General features: G+C 39.5%; 1 pseudogene across 1 annotated transcript in view; it reads right to left on the bottom strand.

The window, feature by feature from the left end:
* Nucleotides 1-12,135: 12,135 nt before the first annotated feature.
* The window catches only part of LOC149231509 (ABC transporter G family member 42-like), a 273,301-nt pseudogene continuing 269,239 nt past the window's right edge, over nt 12,136-16,197 (bottom strand). Inside the window, exons 12-20 of the transcript XR_016248073.1 lie at nt 15,608-15,774; nt 15,175-15,507; nt 14,750-15,040; nt 14,542-14,625; nt 14,283-14,416; nt 13,934-14,161; nt 13,513-13,684; nt 12,967-13,221; nt 12,136-12,835 (exon numbers count right to left, since the gene is read on the bottom strand). The product of XR_016248073.1 is annotated as an ABC transporter G family member 42-like (transcript). The remainder of the gene's footprint in view (nt 12,836-12,966; nt 13,222-13,512; nt 13,685-13,933; nt 14,162-14,282; nt 14,417-14,541; nt 14,626-14,749; nt 15,041-15,174; nt 15,508-15,607; nt 15,775-16,197) is intronic.

Genomic DNA, 16,197 nt, shown 5'->3' with positions numbered 1-16,197 from the left:
ACAATGGATTTGGGTAATCCAAAATGAACCCATACATGTTCAAAGAACAATTTTGCAGTTTGTTCAGTTGTGATCTATTTACTACAAGGTATCAAAATACACATTTTGTTGAACCTATCCACAACAACATATAGATAATCATGACCTTTCCTAGATTTAGGCAGTCCTCCAACAAAATCCATGGAAACACTTTCCCAAGGGTGAGAAGGAACTGGTAATGGAGTGTACAAGCCTAGTTTTCTATTGTTGGACTTGCTTTTAGCACACATGGCACACCCTCTTACATATCTAGAAACTGTCTCATTCATTTTCGACCAATAGCATAATCTTTGCAACTGTGCAACTATTTTACTTACCCCAAAGTGACCTGATATCAGAGAAGTGTGTGCTTCACTAATTATCTTTATCCTCTCAATTTGTGGAATGCAGAGTTTTCCACAATGGTATAAGAGTCAGTCCTTTATATGATAGTCCAATTCTTCTACTCTTTTCCTTGACTCAAATTTGCATATACATCTTTGAAATCCATATCCTGAGCATATTGTTCTATGTAGCTTTCATACAGCATAGAATTATGCTTAAGTATGGTAGATGCATTTATAATGGGTCTAGATAACATGTCTACAACCTTGTTATGTATGCCCTTTTTATATCTAATGACTAAATGAAACTGTTGTAGAAAACCCATCCATCTGTAGTGTCTTGATTGCTGCAACTTAGTTTGGGAGTGTAGATATTGAAGTGGTTGATGATCAGTATGTATTACTGTCTCTTTGCCCATTAAGTAATGTTTCCACTTTTTCACACTCTAAACTAATGCATACATTTCTTTATCATATGTAGGGTAGTTAACTACTGCAGGATTAAAAGTCTCAAAATGATAACATATGATTTTACCGTGCTGTGTCAACACTGCTCCCATGACATAGTCACTGGCATCAGTTTGGATCTCAAATGGTATTTGTAGATCTGGCAGTGCTAGTACAGGTGTTGTACTAATTTACTCTTTCAAGGTGTCGAAGGTTTTCTGATGTTTGCCTCCCCACTAAAGCACCTTATTCAATCATGTTAAAGAATGTAAGGGAGCTTCAATCGAGGAGAAGTTAGAAATGAACTTCCTCCAATATTGTGTTGCTCCTAAGAAGCTTCTCACTTCTGTAGCAAACCTGGGTTTAGGGCAGTTCAAAATGGCTGCCACTTTAGAGCGATCTATTTTCAATTCACCTCCCCCCTACTATATGACCCAAGTAGTTTAGAGATGTTTTGCCAAATTCACATTTTGAGAGTTTAACATAAAGTTTTTCTCTTTTCAAAACATCTAATGTCTGCTTAACATGCTTTAAATGTTTTTCCCACGTTTTACTAAAAATCAGAATGTCATCCAGATACACAATAACAAAATCATCAAGAAAAGGTCTGAGTACATCATTCATTAATCTCATGAAAGTAGCAGGAGCATTAGTTAAGCCAAAAGGCATAAACATCCATTCATACAATCCCTGCTTTGTTTTGAAAGCAGTCTTCCATGCATCTTGATCTGCAACACCGACCTGATGGTATCCACTGTGGAAATCCAGCTTGGTGAAATAAACAGCTTCTTTCAATTGATCTAAAAGATCATCTATGCGAGGAAGGGGATAATGGTTTTTGATTGTTATCTTATTCAGTGTTCGGTAATCAATGCACATTCTCCAAGAGCCATCTTTCTTTCTCAACAAAACGATTGGTGACCCACATGGTGATGTGCTAGGCCTGATGAAGCCCTTCTCGAGCAACTCCTGCACATGCTTCTTGATTTCAGCATTCTCTAAAGAAGACAACCTGTACATCCCAATGTTAGGCAAAGGAACATCTTGCTACACAATAATATCATGTACTATTTTATTTTTGGTTAGGTTCTTGAAACAAGACATCATACTCTGAAACAACCTATTCTATATCAACTTGTTGTTCAGCATTACAGCCCTCAAATACATTTTTTTTATCAGGTTTCTTTTCCTTTACAACCATCAGTAAGAATTGTTTGCATGAATTTATCATTCTTTTCATCTGTCCTGAGTTTATGAGTGTATAATTATTCTTGAGCTTATGAGATCTTACAAAGTATTCGATTTCATCTTTAACAAATAGATACTTGTTCTCAGCTCTATAGAAAATAGCCTTTCTATCATACAAGTAAGGACTTCCTAAAACAATTCCACATATATCCAAAGGAATTATGTCTAACTCAACCTCATCTACAAATGCTAACCCAAAAGAAAACTTGAGTTTGCACTGTCTAGTCACTTGTAATTGTGCTTTATCATTCAACCATTCTAATGGGTATGGTTTCTTGTGAGGTGTAGTTGCTAATCCCAATTTATTTACAATTTCTTCAGAAAACACATTTACTTGTGAGCCACTATCAAACAAAGTATCAATCTTTTGATTTTTGGAAATAACTCGAATATGGAAAAGCTCATGTCTTTTTCTCTCATTTTCTTCATCAATAACAAATTGCGCAGAATTACTAGTAGATGCTTCAAAATTCTTACCTTTTATACCTGTCGCTGCTATAGTTGTTTCATCTCCTGAGTTTGACCCCAAATCTTTCTGAATAGCTGCAGCTGTCTTCTTCTTCTTGCCCTCAGACTTCTTAGGTCTCAGCTCTGGATGCAGAATCCAACAATGCTCATCATCATACCCCTCCTTTTTACAGTGAGTGCATGAAGCTTTGGATTTCTGTGCAGTGTTAGCCTTCCTTGCTTTCCACTTCTGCTTTCTTTTCTCCTTGCTCTTGCTTACAGTGGGTTGGGATGGTCCCCTAACTTCTGGATTGCCATTCTTTCCTCTAGCCTCTAGATGAGTAGCTTGTACAGATACCTCATCTATACTAGTGGGATTAAACATGAGGATGGTATGCCTCATGTAGCTGTGTAGACCACCAATGTACTTCAAAAGTCTCTGGTGAGTTTAGTGAGATACCCAACATCAATGCTCTTTTCCTGAACTCTTGAGTGTACCCTTGCACACTTTGACCTTTCAGCGGTCGAAGAGTTTGCCAACTCATCATGGCTTGTTGCATGTAGGCCAATGGATAGAACTACTTTTTGATTGCAAAAAAAATTCACTCCAGACAGAGATGGTCTTACCATGTCTTTTCATGTCAGCTTGGGTTCTACCTTCCCACCAAACCAAGGGAGTGCCTCCTAGGCGTAGGCTTGCCAGTTGAATCTTACTCTTGTCTGAGTTTATGTTCTGTACCCTACAATACACATTAATTTGTCTAATCTAATTGTCCAACTTTTCACTATTTAGCTCTCCATAATATATAGGCAAATCAAATTTAACATCTAGCTTAATCAAAATGCTTTCTTATTATGCACAGGGCTATTAGGAGGTGTGAGAAAGTTTTCCTCTTTCCCCTTTCCTTTGGAGTGGTCATGGAAGTGAGACTCATCTTCTCCTTTATCTTGTTTAGAGCTTGATGCATCTTTCACCTTTTGCTTTCTAAAGTCTCTATACATTTCTTCAACCATAGACTTTATAGCTAGGAAACTCTCTATGAATTGAGGGTCTGGCCCTATGAAACCTTCCTCTGACATTGTCTTTCGAGGATAGACTCTCTCAATTTCATGATTAGTTTCCACCAACTCTCCTTCTCCTAATTTGAGCTTTGATCTTGTGAGCATTCACAGCTAAACCAACACAAGCTTGTCTAACCTTACAGCCTAGAGCTTTGATACCACTTGATCTGATATTCACCCTATGAGTGACATCAGTTAAAGATTTATTAAACTAAGGTATTACAAACTCATGTGCTGGTGTGTGTTCTGTGTTATTGATGTAATGGATCGATCAGATTGCCAATACACAGACAATAAAATGGAAAGATAGCAGAGAAATACAGTAAGCAAACATAAAGACACAAGCAATTTTAATAAGGAGTTCACCCTATTCTCTAGGGCTACATCTCCGGTCCAGCTTTCAGTGGTGGCCTTGTTTTATTATGTCTTTAAGTAGAGAAATTACAATACAGGGACTCAATGTGAGTTCTCCTGAAGCAGATTTGCTTGGCAGGGTGGTTCTTGGTTTCCCCAAGCGACTTGAGTACATAAACGTCTTCTTCCTACCAGCTCTGTGACCTTCTGGTCTACAGTGGAAAGAGCCAAATGTGATACTCAGTCCAGACAAATTCCTCTATGGAATGGCTTGAATCTTCAAGCTCCCTGGTGCTGAATGCTGCCCTTGGTCAACTCGACCCTCTGTCTCTTCTGCTTTGCTTCACTGTTCTCTGTGTTTAGTGCTCCTCTCTAGGTTCACTATTCCACTTCTTCGTCTCTCGACTTTTGTCTCTTCCTTACTGATTCGATTGTCTTTGTTCATGGCTTTAGCCATTCAACCCCTATGCCTGTTCGGTTCCTCTTCTGCCTCTTTCGATTCACCTTCTGCAGCTACGCTTGGAGTTCCCTGTTCGGCGTCATCATGAACGCTCAGGGAGTGGCCACTTTTCCTCCTCTAAACGGCGCCAACCTGCTTCATCGGTTTGTTTCTTCAGTTACGTCGTGGATGCGTTCTTCCTCCACTGTGGTGGTCAAACGGATTCCAAATCCCTTTAAAACGCGGCTTAATTCCTTGTCGATTCCGCTTCCTCCATCGAGTGTGATCTCAACCGTCCGATCTGGGCCCTCCAGATCCGACGCCATACACACGTTTCACGCGGTTGACTTGCTCGACCGATAGCGCGCGATCAACGACAGTTTTCTCTCACCTCCACCTGCCACACGTCGATCGATGTATGGAATCGATCCACTCTCGTCCAAAACCTCTTACCATTTAAGGGTGGCCCGATCAAAACCACGGGTTTCCAGAGCATGGGTCCCGCTATTGTGTTTTAGCGTTTTTTCCTTTTTCCACCCGCGGTCCTCCGGTTCTCCCAAGCGATCGAGTGCTCGGGCTTTTCCTTCATGGCCATGTTTACCTAGCCATGCGCGATTAGAATTATCAAATTCCACCTCCTTTTCCCATTCCAAGGCTCCCAGGGGCTACTTTGACCTCCTGCATGGTCTCCATGGGCCTTGGTCAGTGTGCTTCGACTGAGGTCCTCGTCGTTCCATGTCGGGTGCCATTGCCATTGGTCCAGGGTGTCTTTGATCGTTGTTTTGTATTTCTTTAGAGATTTGTCCCGACCTGATACAATCATGGTTCTTTGACAGTATTCTATGGATCCAATTCGGATCACGGCCTCCCCACTGAAAAAGCTTTTGGACCACCAAAAGTTGGTTTTCAAGCATCGACTAAGTGAGGGTATTGTTTTCTCACTTGTCCAATCTCAATCCACTTTGCACTACTCGGCTTTGAACCTTTGAGCCCAATCCTGAGGTACTCAACATCTCCCCTGCGCGTTGTCGTCACCTTCCTGTCCATCACTATGTCTTCCTACGACTCATTGAGGTATTCAGGTAGCAGGTCATCAATAGAAGTCAATTAACTTTGCTCTTCAGGGTCCTCAGTCATTGAAGGTTCAAACAATCTCAAACAATTTGCATTTATGACTGAGTATATGTGCATGTAAGCGGTAGATCAAGGCAAAAATCATTTTCACCAATCTTCTCAAGTATCCTAAAAGGTCCATACCTGATGGGCTTTAGCTTTTTACCTTCACCTTGCATCCCGTCCTTGCTGATATATAGCTAGACTTGGTCTCCAACTTGAAAACTATGCTCCATCTGATGCTTATCATTCCTAGCCTTGTACTTCGCCTGGCTCTTTTTCAGTTGTTCCTGTACTGCCTGGTGGATCTGCTAGATTTGTTCAATGAACTTGGTTGCCTTGTCCGCATCACTATGTCCATCAACCATGGTATCTTTACCAAAGACAAAATCCAAAGGAGACCTTGGTTTGAAACCAAAGAAGGTCTCAAAAGGAGATCTCTGTGTAGAAGAGTGTTTGGCTCTATTGTAAGCATGCTGCACATAACACAAGTGTTCATCCCAAAGCTTAGGATGTTTGTTGCAATATCCTCTCAATAACTGGATCACTATTCTGTTTACTACTTCTGTCTAGCCATTTGTTTGTGGATGAAAAGTTGTGCTTTTCTTCAACTTGGTGTCCATCAGTTCCCACAAACTCGACCAAAACTTCCCCACAAATCGGGTGTCTCGATCAGATACAATGGAAGAGGGTAATCCAAAATGAACCCATACATGTTCAAAGAACAATTTTGCAGTCTGTTCAGCTGTGATCTATTTACTACAAGGTATCAAAATACACATTTTGCTGAACCTATCCACAACAACATATAGATAATCATGACTTTTCCTAGATTTAGGCAGTCCTCCAACAAAATCCATGGAAACACTTTCCCAATGGTGAGAAGGAACTGGTAATGGAGTGTACACGATTAGTTTTCTATTGCTGGGCTTGCTTTTAGCACACATGGCACACCCTCTTACATATCTAGAAATTGTCTCATTCATTTTCGGCCAATAGTAGAATCTTTGCAGCTATGCAACTGTTTTACTTACCCCAAAGTGACCTGATATCAGAGAAGTGTGTGCTTCCCTAATTAAATTTATCCTCTCAGTTTGTGGAATGCAGAGTTTCCCACAATGGTATAAGAGTCGGTCCTTTATATGATAGTCCAATTCTTCTACTCTTTTGCCTTGACTCAAAGTTGCATATACATCTCTGAAATCCATATCCTGAGCATATTGTTCTATGTAGCTTTCATGTAGCACAGAATTATGCTTAAGTATGGTAGATGCATTTATAATGGGTCTAGATAACATGTCTGCAACCTTGTTATGTATGCCCTTTTTATATTTGATGACTAAATGAAACTGTTGTAGAAAACCCATCCATCTGTAGTGTCTTGATTGCTACAACTTAGTTTGGGAGTGCAGATATTGAAGTGGCTGATGATCAGTATGTATTACTATCTCTTTGCCCATTAAGTAATGTTTCCACTTTTTCACACTCTGAACTGATGCATACAATTCTTTATCATATGTAGGATAGTTAACTACTGCAGGATTAAAAGTCTTAGAATGATAACATATGGGTTTATCGTGCTGTGTCAACACTACTCCCATGGCATAATCACTAGGATCAGTTTGGATCTCAAATGGTCTTTGTAGATCTGGCAGTGCTAGTACAGGTGATGTACTAATTTTCTCTTTCAAGGTGTCGAAGGTTTTCTGATGTTTGCCTCCCCACTGAAACACCTTATTCAATCCTGTTAAAGCATGTAAGGGAGCTGCAATCGAGGAGAAGTTAGAAATGAACTTCCTCCAATATTGTGCTGCTCCTAAGAAGCTTCTCACTTCTGTAGCAGACCTGAGTTTATGCCAGTTCAAAATGACTGCCACTTTAGAGAGATCTATTTTCAATTCACCTCCCCCTACTATATGACCCAAGTAGTTTAGAGATGTTTTGCCAACTTCACATTTTGAGAGTTTAACATAAAGTTTTTGTCTTTTCAAAACATCTAATGTCTGTTTAACATGCTTTAAATGTTCTTCCCAAGTTTTACTAAAAATCAGAATGTCATCCAGATACACAATAACAAAATCATCAAGAAAAGATTTGAGTACATCATTCATTAATCTCATGAAAGTAGCAGGAGCATTAGTTAATCCAAAAGGAATAACCAGCCATTCATACAATCCTTGCTTTGTTTTGAAAGAAGTCTTCCATGCACCTTGCTCTGCAACTCTGACTTGATGGTATCTACTATGCAAATCCAGCTTGGTGAAATAAACAACTTCTTTCAATTGATCTAAAAGATCATCTATGTGAGGAAGGGGATAACGGTTTTTTATTGTTATCTTATTCAGTGCTCGGTAATCAATGCACATTCTCCACGAGCCATTTTTCTTTCTCACCAAAACGATTGGCGACCCACATGGTGATGCGCTAGGCCTGATGAAACCCTTCTCGAGCAACTCCTGCACCTGCTTCTTGATTTCAACATTCTCTAAAGCAGACAACCTGTACATCCCAATGTTAGGCAGAGGAACATCTTGCTGCAAAATAATATCATGTACTATTCCATTTTTTGGTGGCAGACCTTTAGATTCTTGAAACAAAACATCATACTCTGAAACAACCTTTTCTATATCAGCTTGCTCTTTAGCATTACAGCGCTCAAATACATTGGTTTTATCAGATTTCTTTTCCTTTACAACCATCAGTAAGAATTGTTTGCATGAATTTATCATTCTTTTCATCTATCCTGAGTTTGTGAGAGTATAATTATTCTTGAGCTTATGAGCTTTTACAAAGTATTCGTTTTCATCTTTAACAAGTAGATACTTGTTCTCAGCTCTATAGAAAATAGTCTTTCTATCATACAAGTAAGGACTTCCACATATATCCAAAGGAATTATGTCTAACTCAACCTCATCTACAAACGCTGACCCAAAAGAAAACTTGAGTTTGCATTGTCTAGTCACTTGTAGTTGTGCTTTATCATTCAACCATCCTAATGGGTATGGTTTGTTGTGAGATGTAGTTGCTAATCCCAATTTTTTTACAATTTCTTCAGAAATCAAATTTACTTGTGAGCCACTATCAAACAAAGTATCAATCTTTTGATTTTTGGAAATAACTCGAATATGGAAAAGCTCATGTCTTTTTCTCTCATTTTCTTCATCAATAACAAATTGCGCAGAATTACTAGTAAATGCTTCATAATTCTTACCTTTTATACCTGTGGCTGCTATAGTTGTTTCATATCCCGAGTCTGACCCCAAATCTTTCTAAATAGCTGCAGCTGTCTTCTTCTTCTTGCCCTCAGACTTCTTAGGTCTCAGCTCTGAATGTAGAATCCAACAATGCTCATCATCTTGCCCCTCCTTTTTACAGTGAGTGCATAAAGCTTTGGCTTTCTGTGCAGTGTTAGCCTTCGTTTCTTTCCACTTCTGCTTTCTTTTCTCCTTGCTCTTGCTTACAGTGGGTTGGGATGGTCCCCCAACTTCTGGATTGCCATTCTTTCCTCTAGCCTCTAGATGAGTAGGTTGTACAGATACCTCATCTATACTAGTGGGATTAAACATGAGGATGGTATGCCTCATGTAGCTGTGTAGACCACCAATGTACTTCAAAAGAGTTTCTGGTGAGTCTAGTGAGATACCCAACATCAATGCTCTTTTCCTGAACTCTTGAGTGTACCCTTGCACACTTTGCCCTTTCAGCTCTCGAAGAGTTTGCCAACTCATCATGGCTTGTTGCATGTAGGCCAATGGATAGAACTGCTTTTTGATTGCAGAAACAAATTCACTCCAGACAGAGATGGTCTTGACTCTTACCATGTCTTTTCATGTCAGCTTGGGTTCTGCCTTCCCACCAACCAAAGCAGTGCCTCTTAGGCGTAGGCTTGCCAGCTGAATCTTACTTTTGTCTAAGTTTATGTTCTGTACCCTGCAATACACATCAATTTGTCTAATCCAATTGTCCAACTTTTCAGCATTTAGCTCTCCATCATATATAGGCAAATCAAATTTAACATCTAGCTTAATCAAAGATGCTTTCTTATCATGCACAGGGCTATTAGGAGGTGTGAGAAAGTTTTCCTCTTTCTCTTTTCCTTTGGAGTGGTCATCGAAGTGAGACTCATCTTTTTCTTTATCTTGTTTAGAGCCAGATGCATCTTCCACCTTTTTCTTTCTAAAGTCTTTGTACATTTCTTCAACCATAGACTTTATAGCTAGGAAACTCTCTATGAATTGAGGGTCTGGCCCTACGGAACTTTCCTCTGACATTGTCTTTCGAGGATAGACTCTCCCAATTTCAGGGTTAGTTTCCACCAACTCTCCTTCTCCTAATTTGAGCTTCGATCTTGTGAGCATTCACAGCTAAACCAACACAAGCTTGTCTAACCTTACAGCCTAGAGCTCTGATACCACTTGATCTGATATTCACCCTATGAGTGACATCAGTTAAAGATTTATTAAACTAAGGTATTACAGACTCATGTGCTGGTGTGTGTTCTATGTTATTGAAGCAACGAATCGATCAAATTGCCAATACACAGACAATAAAATGGAAAGACAGTAGAGAAATACAGTAAGCAAACATAAAGACACAAGCAATTTTAATAAGAAGTTCACCCTATTCTCCAAGGCTACATCTCCAGTCCAGCTTTCAGTGATGGCCTTGTTTTATTGTGTCTTTAAGCAGAGAAATTACAATACAGGGACTTAATGTGAGTTCTCCTGAAGCAGATTTGCTTGGCAGGGTGGTTCTTGGTTTCCCCAAGCCACTTGAGTACAAAAACTTCTTCTTCCTACCAGCTCTGTGACCTTCTGGTCTACAGTGGAAAGAGCCAAATGTGATGCTTAGTCCAGACAGATTCCTCTATGGAATGGCTTGAATCTTCAAGCTCTCTGGTGCTCGATGTTGCCCCTGGTCAGCTCGACCCTCTGTCTCTTTTGCTTTGCTTCACTGTTCTTTGTGTTCAGTCCTCCTCTCTGGGTTCACTATTCCACTTCTTCGTCTCTCGACTTTTGTCTCTTCCTTACTGATTCGACTATCTTTGTTCATGGCTTTAGCCATTCGACCCCTATGCTTGTTTGGTTCCTCTTCCGCCTCTGTCGATTCACCTTTTGCAGCTGCGCTTGGAGTTCCCTGTTCGGCATCATCATGAACGTTCAGGGAGTGGCCACTTGTCCTCCTCTAAACGGCGCCAGCCTGCTTCGTCGGTTCATTTCTTCAGTTATGTCGTGGATGCGTTCTTCCTCCACCGTGGCGGTCAAACGGATTCCAAATCCCTTTGAAAAGCGGCTTAATTCCCTATCGATTCCACTTCTTCCATTAGGCGCGATCTCAGCCCTCCGATCTGGACCCTCCAGATCCAACGCCATATGCACATTTCGCGCGGTTGACTTGCTCGACCGATACCGCGCAATCAATGGTGGTTTTCTCTCACCTCCGCCTGCCACGCATTGATCGATGTATGGAATCGCTCCGCTCTCGTCCAAAACCTCTTACCATTTAAGGGCACCCCGATCAAAACCACCGGTTTCCAAAGCGCGAGTCCCACTATTGTGTTTTAGCGTTTTTTCATTTTTCCGCTTGCGGTCCTCCGATTTCCCCACGCGACCGAGTGCTCGGGCTTTTCCTTCACGGCCCTGTTCGCCTAGCGATAAGCGCTAATCGCGCATCAAATTCCACCTCCTTTTCCCATTTCGGGGCTCCCAAGGGCTTCTTTGACCTCCTGCGCGATCTCCATGGGCCTCGGTCAGCGCGCTTCGACCAAGGTCCTCTTCGTTTCACGTCGGCTGCCATTGCCACTAGTTCAGGGTGTCTTTGATCACTATTTTGGATTTCTTTAGAGATTTGTCCCGACTTGATACAATCATGGTTCTTTGACAGTATTCTATGGATCCAATTCGGATCATTGTGAGAGAAGGGTAATTCCCTTCAATATTTTGCTCAGATTTTCTTGTTGTTTGGATAGCTAGTTGGGCATCATAGATGTACTCAGATTTCACTGCTACATAATAAAATAAATCCTCACTGCTGCATTGGTTTTCCCAAGTTGGGTTTTTTCAGGGACATTAGTCCAAAAATAACTGTGTATATTTATGTGTGTGTGCTAGTATTTCTTTGAGCATTTATTCTTCCACAATTTTATTCGTGTAAATTGAAATGTGCTTATTTCGATATTTGTCTTAACAAAGAAATTGTTAAATTAATCAACAATTAAGAGAAATAATACTAGTTATTGCAATAAAGTTCCGGGTTTCAAAATTTTCACAATAAACACCAACAACTAATTTCTTTGTATTAACCCAATAATAAAAAAATACATATAAGAATAGAAATCCCTATCCCATAAATAAAAACCCTCTAAAACTCTAACATAAGACTTAGTCACCAATAAAATCATTAGGTAAGTGTTGCGTTTGAAATATCCCATACATTAAATCCCAAAAAACAAAAAAACAAAAAACAAACAAACTCAGTCACCAATAAAGTCATTAGGTGAGTGTTGCATTTGAAGCGTACCATCAAACTTAGTGAATAACTTAATTTCCAAAGCTCTATACCCATCGTAGTTTGAACTTGGGTGTTAAACATGGTGACAACCCCCACAACACAATATGCTAGGTTTTTTATTATACAGCCCAACAAATTGGGCTCTTATTATATTAAAGTGACACTTTTACAAATATAACATTTTTACAAATCACGAGCCTGTGCACAAAATGGCTCATGCATGTGAAGTCTAATGTAGTTGTCTTGGTTATATTTTTTTGTCAGTAAGAAAAAACCGCTGGTTAATAATATACGAAGTGCAGCCGGCTGGGTGCTCTTTCAATAGCGCAGTGAAAAAACATATTTACCTATACCATGTCTCGTATGCAGAGTAAAAAGAACGGCAAAAATATAAATAACAATCATAAATCAAATCAAAAAGCGAGAAGGATCTGAAATCCAGAAGTGGTTAGGTAGGCATGGCCATGGAACCAACGTCCATGTGTGAACTACCAATCACCCATCCCAAGTGAGATGAAGTCTTGGTTAGTCTTGGTTATATATACAACACTACTAACAGTCCTCTTGAAAACATGCTCATCATCTCTTCTGAAAATTGAATTTGCTTATAGCTATAGAAAACAAACAAGAGTGCAAAGAATACAGGGAAGATCACCAGGACCGCAGCCACAACACCCAAGAAGTCACGCTGAAATCCGAAATAATCTTTCAAGAAGTCTTCAATTGCTTTTTGAAGATTGCCATCGATACTTATTATCTTTCTCATATCTCCATATTGAGATGTCATGACACCATTCAAAGTCCAGCTTAAAGGACAAATCCAATAGTACCACACCCACCACCCCGGGAGTTGCTGCAACAATTTTTACCGCGAATTTGTTATCAATGAAATAACCGTCAAAATATCCTATTTGGAGTGCAAGCACCCTAGTTGTCCATTCCAAAAAGTGTTCATATCTCTAGCTAGTTCAATAGTATACTCACAGGTCTTGTAATGGCGAAGCCTGAAAAAAGATTGAAGATCGAATAAAACCCGGATGCAATTACCGCTGCAAGTTGAGCATTTGGACTGATTGCTACAGTCAGCATCCCATAGTAAGTAAAGTAGAGAAAATTGCAAAGAGTAACGAAGAGGTACCAAAAGAATTTATAAACAGACCAATGGAAACCCATCACTGAGTATGTAATAAGTCCATAGACAACTGTTTGGAAAAGTGTATATGGGAGTTCCACTACTACCTGCAGCATATAGGAAACCACAAGGGAAAATCTTGTCAAATATAATTGTCTCTCTGGTTTGTCAAATTTATTATTATTCTAAGATAATTATCAGTGACCAACCAACTCAAAATATTATGAAATGGGCATATGTAGCCTCGTTCCAAGATGATTATATTCTACTACCTGTGACTTTTAAGTCAGACAAATTTGTTGCAAGCTTCTACGGAAATTGAGATATGCTAAAAATGTGTAAATTTAAGACTATCAATATTTTTCAGGTCACTTTCAATAAGAACTTGGATTCCTTACCAGTGCTAAAGCGAATGCAAATGGAGAATACATCCTAGCTGCTTTTTCTCTATAGAAGACTGGGCGTTCCACATCAACAAAAGGTTGCACAGAGCTACAATTATCTATTCCTATAAACAACATGGTACCAAACGTGGCCCCCATTATCTTTAACAGGTCTTCTTGGTCATTTCTGTTGCAAATAGGCCGACAGTGTAAATTCTCTTCATTTTCTTGCCAGTAATGAATTATGCGCACATGGATTTTAAAAGAAATGGTTAGCACATATGATTTTCATTATCAGGTTAACTGGCATTCATAACCGAATGACCGTATTTAAAATAAGTGCTAGATTCTATACTGAATGACCCTATTTGAAATAAGTGCTAGATTCTATACTGAACAGATAAAGCGTGTTACAACCTGCAACGAATTAACTTACATATTTGTCCCTTGTTGCCAATAGATAGTGCCAACGAGCAATGCAGTAAGAAAACTGAAGAATAAACGCCCTAAATTGTAACCAGGGCTTCTCCAATACGCCCAAAATTGTTTCCATAGGCAGGTCGTGAATTGTTTCCAAGCACACTGCGCATAGGCAGCTGGAAAATAAAGGTCCTTGGCATCTGGAGCTGGGGTAGATAACTCCTTAATGAGTTCATTGTTTTGCCTTAACAAAATGAGATTTATTAGTATTTCAGAAATCATTGAAAAAGAAAGAATTTAACGGGTTTGTAAGATAAACACGGGTTTAGAAATCTATTGATTCCCAGGGCTTCCCTTCTGCTTACCAAAAAAGAGTTGACTCTTTATATATCTGAGCAAAGTCTATACTAAGGCGCCACTCTGCACCCATAGAGGTCACCTCTAACATCCATGTTGCAGGATTATACTTGTCCTTAATCTTTGGCACTCCTGGAATAGCCTGCAAATGAAATTAAAGTGAAACACTATTACATAAACTTCCCTGAAGGCTTGTTCGCTCAAGAAACAAACTTATTTTACTTGGATATAGCCAAAATCGCATGCTATCAAGTCTTGATTTTCCACCTCAAAATACTCAATAACGTTTTTTGAATGTTGACCCAATGGGCCAGCATAAATAACTTCACCTCCCAGCTTCATTAGCAGTAACTGTAACCAGCCAAAAGTTCACCTCAATCAGACAATGTAAATGCATCTGTCATCCCAAAAGAAGTATATCAGGCTTGTCAATATTCAGCAATAGTCCTTTAAAATATATATTACATAAATTTACCTCATCAAATGCTTCAAAAATGTCAATACTTGGCTGGTGAATAGTGCAAACTACTGTCCTTCCTGTGTCCACTATATTCCGCACTATCCGCATAACTATAGCAGCAGCACGTGCATCTAAACCTGAGGTAGGCTCATCCATGAATATGATAGAAGGATTTGTGACAAGCTCTACAGCAATTGTCAATCTTTTGCGTTGCTCAGCAGATAAACCACTGACACCAGGAATGCCAACTAGAGCATCTCTCAGATCATCTAATTCAACCAGCTGCATGACTTCACTTACAAAAAGCTGTAAAAAGAAAAATCCAAGTTAGAAAAGCAACCCATGCTGCTATAAAAAACATAAGGAAAATAAGAGGATGAAATTTAGGCATCTATTAACAGTAGTGAGATTGCGCTGAGGGACTCGTTTGCACAAGTCACCTTCTTGGTCTTTGAATCTATTTCAGGTGCAAGGCGCAACCAACATGAAAATATCAGTGACTCGTGGACAGTAACTTGTGGAGAATGTATGTCGTTCTGGTCACAGTAACCTGATATTCGGGCAAATGTTTCTTGCACCTTTGTGAAGCCTGAAATTCGTATATCTCCCTCAATATGACCACCAGTCTTTCTTCCAGAGAGAACATCCATCAATGTCGTCTTTCCAGCTCCACTGACACCCATTAAAGCCGTCAAAACACCTGGCCTGAAAGCTCCTGTAATATCTTTCAGCAGGTGAAGTTTTTGCTCTGTTACTCTCTGTTCTTTCATTTCCTGCCACAAAATAAATGAAACGATTTCATGAAGAGTAAAAAATCCTACACAGTTCAATCACACCATGAATAGCTTGAGGGAGGTTCAATTAAAGTATTACCACGGGCACGTCCACAAAATACTGAATATTTTGAAAAGAAATTGCCAATGGCTGAAAAGATAGTATCATTCCATGTTTTGCACCTAGTAGCATGGCAGAATTAGAACCTTTGCAAAAGGTTTCCCTTCTATTAGATGCACTGTTGAAATCCCGTAACTGCATTTCAACTGTAAAATAAAATTAAGAGGAATAGATTTAGCCACATATCAAGTAGAATTTCAATACTAATATTCTAGCTATTAGATTATGTACATATTTTTTACGTGCATCTTATGTTAGCGAACCAGCAATATTTCTATTCAAAAGTAAATGTAAATCGGTAAGAAGATTGTTAGGTTTGAACCAACAATAGTACAGTAAGATTGGAAGTTGTTTTTTTCTATGTGGTTCATGAACCCTAGAGATTGGTGACCGCTACGTCCAAAGAATATTTGTATCAGGCAGATCTATCTAAAGGTATCACTTTCTTCCGGCTCAACCACGGAGCTTGACCTTGGGGGGTGTTAAGAGAATTGTCTCTCAATAGCAAATGTGCTTTAACAATAGGGACTCGACCAATTGAGCTAACGCTCAAGGCAAAGATTGTAAGT

This window comes from Pinus tabuliformis, chromosome J (assembly GCF_031772625.1).
Source record: "Pinus tabuliformis cultivar Carrire ecotype Pingquan chromosome J, CPIR1, whole genome shotgun sequence".
Lineage (NCBI taxonomy): Eukaryota > Viridiplantae > Streptophyta > Pinopsida > Pinales > Pinaceae > Pinus > Pinus tabuliformis.
This window is presented reverse-complemented; position numbering and strand designations above follow the sequence as displayed.